The 15,059-nt window shown below is 39.5% G+C and overlaps 1 protein-coding gene across 1 annotated transcript in view; it reads right to left on the reverse strand.

Moving 5' to 3' along the window:
* The window catches only part of Frmd6 (FERM domain containing 6), a 239,802-nt gene that overhangs the window by 146,234 nt on the left and 78,509 nt on the right, over positions 1-15,059 (reverse strand). Inside the window, exon 2 of the mRNA XM_048798591.1 lies at positions 6,218-6,279. The gene's annotated coding sequence lies outside the window, so the exon portion shown is untranslated. The remainder of the gene's footprint in view (positions 1-6,217; positions 6,280-15,059) is intronic.

Raw genomic sequence — 15,059 nt, forward strand, 5'->3', positions numbered from 1 at the left:
TTAATAGTGACTCAGTTCAATTTGATGTTTATAATGTTGATAGCTGCTGGAGATGAAACATTGTTAAATAGAAATTTCAAATGGCAAGGACCGAGTGCTAAGCAAGTGGTTATTTGTGCCATGGGGTGATAATATATGGTTGTTCTTTCCTGATTTGGAGTAGATAAAATGGCTTCTAAGATGTCTCATCTGATGGAGTCCCCAAATCCCTTTTGACTACATTATCTTCCCCCTCCATTCCTTCTAGAAGGATCAACTCTTGGCAGATTGACTGCTTTGTGAATGCCACAGGAGAAACAAAGAATGTGCTGAAACCTATGCTTAGCAGCAATTATTAATATTTCACCAGAGGTTACACAAACAAGCTGAAAGAATGACTGACAGAGGCTCCACCCCACCCCACTGGGAGCCCAGTATCCATGTTTTATAATAACAACGCCTTCCATGTGTATAGTGCTTTAAAGCGTATAATCCTCCCCCTCCATTATTTTCTCTGTTTCTTACAGTAGCTCAGAGGAGGAGGCCGGAGAGGGTTATTGAAAGGGAAGGACTTGCCTCACAGCACATGGCCAGTCAACGACGGAATCCAAACAAGGACATATTTCCTGAGTATTTGAATGACATGCCAGACAGGATGGCCTCAGTGGTTAATTTGCTATTAGGAGTTTCCTGTCCCCAGAGCATGGATATTTGAACTCTTAAGTGTTACGAAGGGAGAGAAGATTTTGCAAAGGATGGAAATAGAAATGTGGAAAGCCTCGGCCAGTGGACAACATGCTGAGGGCCAAAGAAGAGATGAAGGTCATGAGGTTAGATGGAGTACAGGGTGAAGCTTGGTCACTGAAGGAGGTCAGATGTTGAATGTGATAGGATTAAAAAAGAACTTTAAAGCATTATTGCTTCAAAAGAGATGAAAAAGGCATGCTTGAGGTTAAAGACAGGAGTTTTCAGTCAGCATGAACCGCCTCTGCAAACTACATTACATTCACTGTTCACGTGGGAGCTTTGAAAGAACTCTTCCTTCTCTATGAGGTCATGATCTCTTAGGGGATCTAAGAGATATATCCATGAGATCACCTGTCCCTATGCTTCCTGTCCCAGTCCCCTGTTTCTACCTATACAGGGCTTCCTGTCTGCACAAGAGGAACAAGGAGGAGCTCTGAAGCAAAAATGATTGGCATGTAGCTTGCTTTGAACTTCCTTGTGTCTTGTCCCTCTGGTTCTGCAGCCTCTGTGGGCCCTGCTCTCAGATCCTCCACATCTTGGGTGTCATGTCTGCTCTGACCCCTATCTGTTCTGACTCCCTTGCTCCCTCCTCCATGGAGGAAGGAGCAGCTAGCTCTCCTCCCCAGGCTGACCACAGGCTCAAGCTGGTCTTGCTCCATTCTGGCTCATGGTCATTACCACCAGCTGCCAGCAGCCTGATGCTGACAGGGGTCTCCAATGTACATCTACTTTCAAAGGATGTTGGATAATACCAGAGACTATCTGAAATAAGATAACATTTGCCCCATTTGGGAATATTTACTGATGAGTTCACATTCATAAAGATGCAGAGCATGCTCATGAGCTCTTGCTGTTTGCAGGGAGAGAGGGGGATGGGAGAGGGAGGTGGAGAGGGGATGGGAGAGTCAGGCATCTGCAAATGACGAAGTAGGCAAAGACATAGTGGATTCTAAAGTACAGCTGAAAGCTCTGCAGTTTGGGCAGCTGAATCCCATTAAGAAATCATGAGAAAGCTCTGTATTCCTGCCATTGTGATGAAGAGGAAAAATAATCTCTGAGGGTTTCACAAAGAAAACATTTTGTGACCAGGAGGCTTAAAGTTCTACAAAAATCTAATGAAAATAAAAAGTTTGACAGGCACCCAGCAAGTCCCTCCTGGGATGCTTTCTTACAGGTTTTACCCAGGAGGCCCTAGAAGGGACATTCCATCCTTCAGCCACTGCCACCACCACTATTGCCACCTGGGAGCATCTGCAAGGAAGGCAGAGCCAGGTGGCCCCTCAGCTGATGGGAGACCACAGCCCTGGGGCTGCAGGGAGCAGACAAAGCTGTTATTCACAGCCTGTTTTTCTAAGTCATTTTATGTCAGTAGAATGATCTGCCTTAATTCTTTTGTCTCTAACCTTTACTTTAGACTGTGACTACATCTTAAAGTTAAAATTTAAGACACATTTTAAAATTAAATGAAACATCTTAAAATTCAAATTTAAGCCATTCTCAGGAATAAGATAGGATTCATAAAAATATTCCTGGTAGCCATTTTGAATGACTGATGGGGCACCATCTCTCCAGGCACCTGAGATTTTTTAATAGGCTCCATGCTGTGATGGAAAAGGCCAAATTGGTCTTATGAAAAAGCAACATGTTTACATTGTATTTTAATAATACAAAATGCATGTAGATGTCAAAGCAAAGACCTTTTACCAGAATGGTTTTAAAGGCTCAGTGGATATTTGTATTCTATTTCTGTATGTACCCTGATCTATGCATGAAGGACAATAAACCTCAGGATACACCAGAAGAAGGCTGAGCAAGTGGAGGCGGGGGCATTCTATACACCTTTTAGCCTGCGGAGACAAAAGCTGAGGGAAGAGAGAATTGATGTTTACAAAACCATAAGAAGGACACCAACACCTTCCCTGAAGTTGAATCAAAGACAGCTTTTGCATAAAAAATGACAAGCATTCAGTCCCGTGGTGACTGGCAATTCTATGGAAACCATTATCCAAAAGAGATGCTTCCATCAGAAAATAAAAAAAAATAATATGAAGAGGATGATGAATTTAATAATAAATAATTGATGCAGGATTCTGGTATGCCTCACAGAAAGCAACTTTGTCTTCTTTCTTTCCCTGCTGTTATTCCTAGTTGTCATTTTTGGACCAGGTCACTTGGTTGAAGAGACAAGCAGGACTGGGGTCTGAATACATACAGGGTGACTCTTTGGTTTTGTTAAGAGCATGATGGTCTTGGTCTGTGTTCACCTGCCCCTCCTCCACCTCCTTTAAGGCTGGGGTGTCCAGTCTCTTGCTTTTAATAACTTGGGCAGAAAGATGTAAGACACAGGGGCTGTGTCCATCCTCATAATTTGAAGTCAAAAGACCAGCCCAGTGTGAGGCTGGCTCTGCAGCAGCACCGTGGGAGTCCAGCAGCCAGAATTTCATAAACATAGCTTATGCTAATATAGGATTCCTTTCTATCCCTTCCCTGGGATCTGGCCTCTCACAATATTTACTTTCTTGAAAGTACTTGAGAGAAGCGTAGCAAATTGATGAGGGTGTAGAGTGTCCCTGAAATATCTATTTCACCTCCAGACATTTCCTCTGTCCCTTTTCACCTTTCTCTCCTCCTCCTCTCCCCTTCTCTCCTCTCCTTTGTCTCCTGCAGGATGAAAGGGTGATAAAAGATGCAGCAGGCATGGGCATAAAATAACTCAGGGGTCTCCTCAGAATGCCAACACGGACCACCTTCTTGGCCTGTAACACCTGACTTCCTTACAGAAAGTGGGCAGCTACAGGCCCCAGCAAGCACCTACACTAAAGCATCACACAGGTGGGGTTTAAAGGAGTTCTAACCCCTCCTCTTTCCTCCTTGGTTTGTCTTGGCCAGAAGCCTATCCATGGCACATTCCAGGACAGCTGAATCTTCCCCTGAAATGAAAACTACAAAACAGCCTCATTTGTAACCTCCCAGCTGTGTCTATAATAAATTTAACAGCAACATCTGGGCAGATACCCCCTCTCCCTCTCTTAGGAGGGGTCTTAGGTACTTCTTTTGTGTATATGAGTTGGGGGAGGGAATGTTGGCTATAAAAGAATCACATAACTTAAGAATGTGAATAAAATTGGTCTTCTTTCTCCAAAAATTTACTATGTAATTGCAAATGGATCTAAAAGGCTTTAAGTGTGAATTCAAATGGAACAAGGGGGCTCTTCTGAGGAGACAGATTTCTTTTTAATTAATTAACTTACTTATTTTAATTAGGTATATATGACAGCAGAATGCAATTTGATTCATTGGACACAAATGCAGCACAACTTTTCATTTGACAGCTTTAAGCTCAGCTGATGAGAAGTCGAAGCTCTTTGAAATGGTTCCTTTTAAGGTCTTGGCATTCTGAATTCAATGCATTCTCTTTTCCACCACCTTAGGCATTTGTTTTTAATAAGTCTTTACAAAATAAATGCTTCAACAAAGGACTTCAAGACTGTGTTTCTGACCAGCAAAGTAAGTATAGGCTCCAGATGTTTCTCATTTTTCTATGTCACTAATTCAAACTCAAAAGTCTCTTGTTCATTGGGCATTTATTTGATCCTAATGTTTTACAGTACCTCTCTTCCAAGAATCCCCTTTTCCTATCTCTGTATCCCTTCTCTCACCAAAGTCATCTACAGGGTAATTTTCCATAGATGGAAGTGTACCTTTCCAGCATATTCTAAGTATCTAGAGAGATAAATCATCTTTCAAGGTTCTCTTCAGGCCCTTTGATCTTCTTATGTCTGCATTTGAGTCACCGGATGGTCTTTTTTAGATTTCACTCCAAAGGCTGGTTGACATTAGAGGAGCTAATAGCAGTTGCTATTCTGTGCTCTATGGAGGGACTGTGTCATACTTCACTATGGCCCCAATTCTACCTGGGCCCTGTTGCACTGCCAGAAATGGCCAGCAAAACAGAGAAGTAGAGAACAGAGAAGTGGCAACAAAAGTAGCAAATCTTTTGGAAAATAAAGCAGAGTAGCTTTGCAAGTGGCGTTCTGGTGGTGATGGGGACACACGGAGGTGAATTATGCAAGGAAGAAACTCTTGAGAACTTCCCTATGCTTGTTCTTAATGGGACAAGGTCTGATGTGACATTTTAAATTTTATAATTCTATTAATAAAATTATCTGTAATTAAGGCCAGTGTTTAACACTGTCACTGTATTAAGTGTTCCTGAATTCTCTTCTGGATTTCTTAGACCATCCTAACAAGTGAATTCTATTCTCTCCATTTCATAATTGAGGAAACTGAGTCTTAGAGACTCTAATACCTATTTTCTCAAGAAATAAGCATAATGTGAAGAAAAAATTATGCATTTCTTTGCAAAGGAGGGGTCATCTTAAGCAGATATTTTGGGGTGACAATCAGTCATCATTTCATAATGACAGCATCCCCATATATATTCTTTTTTTGGTTAAGCAGATAATTCATAGGCATCCCCAGCGTTACCTCAAAACATAGTAATTTGGGGGAGATATGGGTGCTAGGCAGCTATCTAGGCTGGCTTCCCCAGTTGGTGACAATGAATGTCACAGAGAACTCCAACATATAAGTAAAAGAGAACAGGACCACACTTTGTACAACACATTGCTTTGCAACGACTTCAGAGGTGACAAATCAATACTTCCAGCACATAAAAATATTGCTTCACTTGTAAAGAGAATGTCCTTTGCATATTAAGTGTAAAAAATAGTCATCTCAGAGGTTGGGTGCCCTTTCATAGATGTATCTTCAGGGACTATTTTCCTTTTCAAAGCTAACAAGGGATTTATATAGGTGAAAATTTCTACTGAAAGCCTGATTTTTTGGGGTTCTCAATTACATAGCATTTACATTTTCATAAAGAACAAAGTGTGAGGATTGGGGATGTAGCTCAGTTGGTAGAGTGCTTGAAGGCCAGCCCTGGGTTCAATCCCCAGCACCATACACACACATAAAAAAAAAAAAAAGAACAAAGCATGATTTTTTGTGAAGCAAACCTGAGCTTGCCAGATGAGGAATGAATAAAGTGAAAGGAAAGAAAAGCAATGGAGAAAGGAAATGAATAACAGACATGTCAAACCAAATGCTAGCCCCAATCTAGCTCAACCAAGAGGAGACATATTTTGTTCATTTGGTCTGTGAAGCCAGTCTAAAACTGGTACTTAAAATTGTGTGTGTTTCAGAATCATCTGGGAAGTTTACTAAAACACTGTGGGAGGGCCTGAGATATCTGTAGAAATCCATAGAACATTTCTAATTAGCTCTCAGGCAGTGTTTATGCTGCTGGCTGGGGACCCTCATCATCAGAATCAAAACGTATCCTGAACTGAGTATGTTTGGAGATCTGTTCGACCTTTCCCAGTTTACATTCTAGATATCTCTGTCCAAGGCTGATACCATCTTTAGATTTTCAAAACTTGAGAGTTTTTAGAAATAAACGTTTATAAGGTTAACATTTAATGTATCTTACCTGATGAAATCTGAGAAGTTTTCAACCAGAACAAGCTTCATAAGAGAAAATGGATGTGAAAGCTGTTGAGAGAAAGATAAGGGACAATCAAGAAAGGGAATATATATTTCTCTTTCACTATAACATATTAATTCTTGGACAGAGTGAACACCATTATGCCATGGATATGTAAGTTATATTTTTGGCATCATTTTTTAATTAAACAAATGTGTAGTTGAAAAAGATGCAACGGATCAATACAGTGACTAGAAAAAAAGGATATTTTAATTTGCCTTAGTTATGAAACAATTTTTAATATTTGAAGGATTAAAAATACATTTTTTTTACTCCAAATTCTGCTTTCTAATGCAATGATGTGATCTGCTAATTCAATATGTGATCTCAGGCAGTGTTCATGCTGCTGGCTGGTTTCAATGGTTTCTTTCTTTTTTAGATTATCAAATAATACAAGGAAGTTATAAGCTCTGAAACCTTTGTCAAAATAAAATGAAAAGGATAGGGGATGTAGCTCTGTGGTAAAATGTCCCTGGGTTCAATCCCCAGCACCAAAAAAAGAAAGATATAAAAAAGTGCCCGAGAGAGGCACGTGTCTATGGTGTTTCTGTGTTTATAAGGGCAAGTATAGAATTGGGGCTTCTTGGGTAACAGTACTTTCTAGATATTTTATCTACAGCATTGCCAGGTGCGAGAGGGGATACAATGCCTTCCTTGGTCAGGCATTTCACTCACACCTCAGCCTCTGGATTCCCCATCACGCCAAGCCCAGCAGTCTCAGGGATCCCTAGGCAGCATTGTTTCCAGACTTCTTGATCACTTGCAGGTGGTACTGAACAACACAAACCAAATGCTAGCCCCACTCCAGCCCAGCACACCTGCCTGATTGTTTTGGCTTTTTAGCCTGCTCCTGGCGGTACAGGGATAACTTTGAAGACCAAGACATGGCGCTGGTTTGACCACCCCATTCTCACTTTGTATAGGATCAAAAATAGTGGCCATTCCTCTCTGGAGCTTCAGTGCTTCCTCACTTCTTCTCCTGCCACACTGGTTTCTGGATTCAGTCTGATTACAATTCATGCTCTGTTCCTCCAGAGCAGTCTGGGAAGGCCCAGGGAGTCCAGACTTGTGAAGGTGAAACATGAATTTGGCTTTCTTTAACTGAGCTTCAGATTTTTAATGTCAAAATCAATGAAAGGTTTCCTGCAGACAACAGTCTCAGAAAATTTCCCATTCACAGTCAAAGTTTATAAAGGGCCACATCCCCTCCATAGGATTAAATATAGCCTACAATATTTTTATTCTAGGAAGACATGATGAACTCACAGCTATTTTGCCAAGTGCTTTCTTCTTTAAAAATTATGTTCATCAGCTCATCAGGGAAAGGTGCCCATGACTATCTTTCTAGCTTGCCTGGGTATAAATTTGGCAATTTCAAGACTCTAAACTCACTCCAAGTATAGCTATGTATTTGTGTGTCAGCAAAGGCTATTTTCTTTGTCCTTTATTGGAAAAAATATCAATAGCAAACAGTTATTGAGCTTTGAGGTTGTCATAATGTGAGTCTTGCCTTGGAAGTGCTTACAATGAAGTCTAAATATAAGACCGGCAAACATGAAATAATTAGAAACAATGAAAGAGGATAGAGTTAAGCATCAGTTGTGAAGTACCGCCCTTAGACCTTAGTGTATGATGTCAGAGAATTGGAGACAGCTTTAGGAAAGAAGTGACTAAGGCAAAGATTAAAGGAAGCATATGATTTCTATAAACCAATGGGTCATCTTTGTTTTATTTAGAAAATAAGTGCATTAGATTATACAATTTAATCCCACTCACTAAATATCATGGTAGGAATCTAGAAATCTCATACTGGTAACTAGTGGGCTAAAGAACTTTGCTATTTGACCTTCACTTGTAATATTTTTAAACAAATTCAAAGTCATTGCCAACATTAACACATTGAAAGATTTTAGATTAAAAAACCTAGATCTCCTTTCTATTTTTGTGAGATCCTGTTTTTTATAGAAGGGGATTGAGAGGGAAGGGGGAGGGAAGAGCATGGGGAAATATTGGGAAACAAAACCACCAAATCATGTTATGATCATGTACAAATATACCACAATGAATCATACACATACACACACACACACACAAACACACACACGTATATATTCATATATAATGAAAATGCACTAATAATAATAATAGAAGGGAGATCAGTGAGGTAGAACACGTGGATTGAGGGAAGGGAGGAAAAGATGGAAAATAAAGTTCTGGAAAGGAGACTGAGCAAATTATATGACATGCATATATAAATATGACATAATGAATCCCACTATTATGTATAATTATAATGTATGAATAAAAAATAAATTAAAAAATGATAAAAGCCTAGATTGATATTTTCCTTTAAAACAATTAGACAATCTGTCACAATGTGGCCTACATATCTGCATGGTGACCATAAACTGGAGCTGAGAGCACCTGCCCCATCATATGGGGTCCTAGCTCCCCTGTCTCTACGCCTCACATGACTGCCTGTTGCTTCTCCCCCTAACCTGCTTTGCTCACCTCTGTCAACTGGCTGTTTCCTGCAGCAGTGAAATTTACAACCCCTGCTGGACATTAACAGAGTCTCTTATTTGTGTGTGTGTTGGGGGGGGGAGGGGGCGTTCTGGCAAGTGTTCTACTCTAACTAATTCAATAAAAATAAGTGGTCACATTTGTGTATATGTGAAAATGAATCCCACCATTATGCACAACTACAATGCACTGTAAATAAAAAAACAGAATAGTTATCATAATTTTAAAAAAGTGATCCTGCCTCTTTTGCAAGGTAAAAGTTACACACAGAAGGATAGTTGATAAAACATTGTTCTTGGTCTAGAGCCAAAACCAACATGGATGACACATGAGAAGAGGTTAGCTTTAGGTTCTGAAAGTGTATTGGGACTCTGACTTTTAAAATGCATATTCTACAGGTGGTGTTGTATAAGAAGGATGGTGCTTCATTAAATTCCAGGTTACTTAATTAAGGAAAACTCCAAATGAAGCAAATTATATGTAGGAAAATTTGGATTGATAAAGCAGGTAAATTGAGGTTTTGACAATTGTATTTTTTTTTTCAGAAAAATTTCTGATTTACAAGGAATTTTATTTAAACAGAATTGTTCACACATATCTGAAAATTAGTCCACTTCATCTGCAAAATGTTGCTGTTGTCCTATAAAATGAAGCATATCTGTATGAATATTTAATGTGAATAAGCAATTCCTTACTGACAGTTCTGAGGAAATGTATGAAGCATACAAATCACCAGGCAATGCAAGCAGCCCATGTTAGATTTGGAATGAGTCTCCATGCTGATATTGGAATAGTCACCCACCTGTTCACTTGGCTATTCTAAACATATGAATTTCTTTAGCCCAGCAGACTTCCTTCTTATAAATAGCTCTGTGAATGTGGATAGATCCATTATCCTTTCCTTTCTTATTCCTCCAATGAGGGGGTCATATTAAATTATCTCCAAATCCCCTCAAGATGGAACATGTCACGTTCTTAAATAAGGTTCCAAGGGTAAAGGGCACCTAGTTTGATTGGCTTAGAACTTGATCTGCAATTGGCTGACCTTGGATACCTCTTTCTAACTTAGTCTGTGTATAGTTTGCAGCCACCAGTGAGACTGCTTTGCTCTGTCACAGTGAGTTTCCCTTCCAATTGGTCCTGCAGTCCACTGGTAGATGCCTGGGACTTTTTGGTCATTAAGTACGATAGCCTAAGTCTGTATTCTCTTTTTAGTCCCAAATTCCTCTGATTGGTTTAGAGGACAAGATTTCACCCTTAACTGTTTGGAGTCAGGATAAAAGAAGTGGCCCAATTTGTTATACTCCCAAATGGAAAAATTAAAAATTGTGGAGAATATTACATGAAATATTTGAGCTGTTTTTGTTGTTTTTAGTAATAATTATTAATTAGGTATTATAGAATAATTATATGAAAAATGTAAGTCCTTTAAATTTCTACAATCCAGAGACTTCCATAGTTAGCATTTTGATGTATATACTTCTAGTCAATGTAAACATGTACATTATGTAGTTTGAAAAATGGAATATATACTATACATATTCCTATATATGCATATATGAACATGCATATAAATATTATATGCATATATGAATGATAGTGAAAACCTACAACTGAAGGAAGACTTGTGTTTTGAAAGATATAGTCAAACACTTGTTCTGAGGTAGGTGTATACTTTAAAACACTCCCTTGCCAGGCACAGTGGTGCACGCTTGAAATCCCAGAGGCTCAAGAGGCTGAGGCAGGAGGATCATGAGTTTAAATCCAGCCTTACCAAATTAGCAAGGCCCTAAGCAACTCATTGAGACCTTGTCTCTAAATAAATTTTTTTTTTAAAAGGGGCTGGGGATGTGGCTCAGTGGGTTAAGCACCCCTGGGTTCAATCCCTGGTACCAAAACAACAACAACAACAACAACAACAACCACAACGAAAGAAAAAATCCCACTCCCTTTGTTTTATGGTTTCATAAGCTTGCCCATCAGAAAATGGACAAATTTAATATAGCAGTACAATGTAAACTAATGTCTATAAACCCAGTGACATTAATAAAAGATACTACAGAAATACAAAGTAGCATTTTCACAGATGTATTTCTGATAATATAGAAGTAGAATATTTTTGATGATGTAGAAGTGCATTTTGGAAAAGCATTGCTAATCGTTTTCTCTCCAGTGTGACAACTGGGAGAATTTGTTTCCACCAAATTCTCAGTGGGTGAGGCATCACCAGTCCTGGCACCACCTAGTGTCGAGGTCACTTCACTCTCAGACACAAAAGACTGGATGATGATGTTCATTAGGTAAGTACTCAGAGACTGTTCAAACCAAGAGCCGGAGGCTAATGTGGAGAATTTTTAACGACTTTACTATGACTTTTGGAAAGACATAACCAAGAACAACATGTGCATACATATAAGACTGATATTAAAATTATTTTGTGGCTCAGTGGTAGAGCACTTGTCTCGCATGTGTGAGGCACTGGGTTCGATCCTTAGCACCACATAAAAATAAATAAAGATGTGTTCATCACTAAAAAAAATAATTTAAAAAAATTACTTGGTTCAGTCTTAACCAAGACAAAATAGGTTCTGATATTTTCGATTTTATTCTGTGAATTTCCATTTGATTCCATTCATTATGTTTTATTCTTTTTCTCTTTTACATTATTGATGAAGGCACATTAAATTGATTTTTCAACCCATTGATACTAGGCTAAGGGAAAATAAATATCCACCTACCTTGATATGTAAATTTAGGACAATCACTGCCTATAAAAAGTTCCCTCAGCATGGAAGGAATGGAGGAACTCTAGATAGGGTAGAGGGGTAGGAGGGGAAGGGAAGGGGCATGGGGTTAAAAATGATGGTGGATGGGCTGGGGATGTGGTTCAAGCGGTAGCGTGCTCGCCTGCATGTGCGGGATCCTGGGTTTGATCCTCAGCACCACATAAAAGTAAAATAAAGATGTGTCCACCGAAAACTAAAAAATAAATATTAAAAAATTCTCTCTATCTCTAAAAAAAAATGATGGTGGAATGTGATGTACATCATTATCCAAAGTACATGTATGAAGACATGAATTGGTGTGAATATACTTTGTATACAACCAGAGATATGAAAAATAGTTCTGTATATGTGTAATATGAATTGTAATGCATTCCACTATCATATATAAATTTAAAAAAATTAATTAAAAAAAGTTCCCTCTTTCTGGGCACAGGGGTACACACCTCTAATTCCAGCAGCTTGGGAGGTTGAGGCAGGAGGATTGTGAGTTCAAAGCTAGCCTCAGCAACTTAGTGAGGCCCTAAGCAACTCAGTGAGACCCTGTCTCTAAACAAAAGTACTGGAGATGTACCTCAGTGGTTAATTGCCCCTGAGTTCAATCCCTGGTACCATAAATAAATAAATAAATAAATAAATAAATAAATAAATAAATTTCCTCTTAATTTATGTGAATAAGGCTCTATAAATAATAATATAGTATAAATGTCATTTATTTTCAGCTACTTAAAATATTTGGGAATCCACATTTATTATCCACATTTATTTAGAATAAATTAAAACTTGATTTCTATGTAGAATATAAAAATCCACGTAGGACTGCTTCAAATCAATAGCTGTACTCATGTAGGAATGAGTAACTTTCTGGTTAATTGGACTTCCAGCAAAGTTAACCAACTAACACATCCTTTGGAGGTCACATATAGTTGCTTTTTCATAGCAGGACCAAAACTCAGAAACTAAACCTTAGCAGTAATTCAGGTCAAATAAAAAACTGATTTTTCCATGGCAATTGTCTAAGCTGGTAGCCATTTTTAAAACACTGTGTAACCCAAAAGAGCCCTTGACACAGGGCAGAGGAATGTGATGCACCTCTAGCATGACTGCTGGCCTGGCTTCACTGCTCCTGGGGCTGGGTGGGTTCCCTGAGGCTCTCTCCCCTCTCTTCCAGGCTGACAGGGATTGGGCTAGATCTGCTCAGAATAACTTCCTGACAAGGCATTCTATCTTTCTTGGTGATTCATTCAAGCAAAAACAAGAGCAACCACCACCATCACCACCATCAAAGATCTCTGCCCATTTCCTAGGCTGAAAGTGAGAAATATTGTTTCTTCTTAAATATTTAAAAATAAACCCCAAACTACCTTAGGGCAGGAGGCCTAGAAGGGTGTGCCTCATCTCTGCTATCACTTCTTGGTTCTTGAACCAGGACACATCTGGTGTTCCAGCAACATCTTCAAACTCAGTGGAGCTAACAGCTTCTACCAAGTGGGTTGCAATAGTGTTTGGCATGGTTACTCCAAGTATAACAACTTCCTCTGAAGAAGTTACTTCACTTTGGGGAAAATACTGTAATTTGGCCATTCAATTTGAATTGTTCTGAAAGTTGCCAGACTTGTCCTGCCAGGCATTAGTGTCAAGAACTTTCATCTCCCTGGGCTCCACCTCTCCCCCGCCCCCCATGGAGAGCAGAACAAAGGGAGCAGGCCCCAGGCAGTGCCATCCAAAGAGCCAGTGAATGATGACTTCTGAATGATAAAAGCTTCTCCACCTAAGCTTTCCCTCAAGACTTCTATAGGCTACACAATGGAAATTAGTCCAAGCTGAGTACACCACTGGCAAGTGACTTGGACAGGACTGTGAATATACTTGCTCTTTTTCATTATCTTAAAATATACACACAGAGGGAATACACACACACACACACACACACACACACACACACACACACAGTTCCTCCCTTGTATTTTTGCTTCACAAAATATCACACGTTGATAACCTTTCTGCAAGTGACGTGGCACCAGATTTTGGCAAACACAAGCTCCTGCATGCAAGTGAAGTCACTCTTTAACTAGTGTGTGAACTGCCTATTTAAACATTTGCTTTCACTCATGCTTGGAAGGAGGCTGTTGCCCTGGGGCCTTTCAAACAGGGCCCTTGACCCCTGTTGGTAAGGCTGTTGTTCTGCTCCTCAGAAGAAGGTTGTTAATTTTATCCTTTAAGTCACCCGTTATTCTGAGCTCCTGCGGTCCCTAATCTCTTTGTCAAAGTTGTCCTTGGACTGCTCTTTCTCCATTGCTCTCAGACCCCAGTGTTCCATACTCAAAATGGAGGCCACTCAATCTCCTCAAGTCCAGGCTTCTCCATTTTTACTTCTTCTTTCCTCAAAGGGGCCAATTTCTTTTTCATCTCATCGTTTAAAAACCATAAAAAAGAGATTTTGTCTAAAACTAGGCTATGCATGTTTCTGCCCAAATTCACTCTTTTTTTTTTTTTGTGGTTTTTACAGAAACACCATAAATAACCTGCCATAAACAGAAAGGGAGGATACAAAATGCCACAATACCAAGCCACTTGATGGCTCCATGCAAGAAGCCCTTGGAAAAATTAGACCAGCAATGACACCGTTAGCAAAGATACAATTTGTTGTAGATTACAGTTTGTTATCTCAGTCCAGGTAAAGCAGTGTCTCAATAGATTAACTCACAGTCTAGGTAAATCACAGTCCAGGTAAGTTCTGCAGGCAGCTAGCTTAAATCACAGTCCAGGTAAGTTCTGCAGGCAACTAGCTTGATCCGAAGTCTCGTCCGTTTCTCAGTGGAAGTCTCATCCGGTTTTCAGCAACACTGGAAATTCTTCCACCTTGGTCTTTACCGGCACTGGGACGAAGGCAGGAACTCCGGATGGCTAAAGAAAATCCTGTAGCATTCTACTAAGAAAACAACCTTCTGAACAATTTAGTACATTATCTCAAGGTTTTTTTGCATTTGAAATAAGCATTAAGAGTGCTCATTACTCATCAGCTTCCAGGTGTGGGAGAACCATTGTAGCTTAGCAGCAAGGTAGAGTGAGGGGTGGGGTACATTCATGTGTATGCATTGGTTCTGTTTTGACATAATTTATTTTGATTTTCATTTTTTTTTTATGTTACTTATTTATTTTTATGTGTTGCTGAGGATCAAACCAGGGCCTCACACATGTCAGGCAAGCTCTCCACCACAGAGTCACAACACCAGCCCCAAAGGACAATTACTTTTAGTTTAGTCAGTATAGAGTGATATTCTTTTTTTTTTTTTAATTTTTTATTGTGGGTTGTTCAAAACGTTACAAATTTCTTGGCATATCATATTTGACACTTTGATTAAAGTGGGTTATGAACTCCCACCTTCACCCCATACACAGATTGCAGAATCACATCAGTTACACATCCATTGATTTACAAATTGCCATCCTAGTGTCTGTTGTGCTCCGCTGCCTTTCCC

This window comes from Marmota marmota, unplaced genomic scaffold (genome assembly GCF_001458135.2).
Source record: "Marmota marmota marmota unplaced genomic scaffold, marMar, whole genome shotgun sequence".
Taxonomy (NCBI): Eukaryota; Metazoa; Chordata; class Mammalia; order Rodentia; family Sciuridae; genus Marmota; species Marmota marmota.